Source organism: Morone saxatilis, unplaced genomic scaffold (assembly GCF_004916995.1).
Source record: "Morone saxatilis isolate NCDOM2014 unplaced genomic scaffold, NCSU_SB_2.0 Contig8, whole genome shotgun sequence".
In the NCBI taxonomy this organism is placed as follows: Eukaryota; Metazoa; Chordata; class Actinopteri; family Moronidae; genus Morone; species Morone saxatilis.
This window is the reverse complement of record NW_023340257.1, coordinates 13,102,943-13,103,426: the sequence shown is the minus strand read 5'-3', so window position 1 is coordinate 13,103,426 and position 484 is coordinate 13,102,943.

Genomic DNA, 484 nt, shown 5'->3' with positions numbered 1-484 from the left:
TCTCCGAAGAATGAGATTCGCTGCTCAGCGTCAGACTCTCATTCAGCAGCATAGTACACACACTGAGCCAAATGAAACAGCATCTGTAGAGCCAGAATAATTTCACATCTCACTCAGTTGGATGACAGAGACTACAATACCAAGGCGATTTACAGCGGCTCCGGCCAGGACTCTGAGCGAGATGAAATTATGGCGGGGACAGGCCAGGACAGGAAAGGCATCAAGCGAGAGAGGAGCGAGAGGGAGGTCTGGCATTAAAGAGGTAGCAACAGGGTGTAGAGCCAGAAAATGTTCAGTTAGATGTTTAGACATCACAGTTGGTAAATGTTGGAAGAGTCGAAAGACTAGCCAAGACGGTTTTGGTGAGTTTTAATTTGTTCCTGTGGAGTTTGACTGAAAAGTGTTTTACAATGATTTAACAAGGCAATTAAGCTAGTTTTAATTCAGTAAAAGAAAGAAATAGAGGGTGTATTTTTCTTGTTAA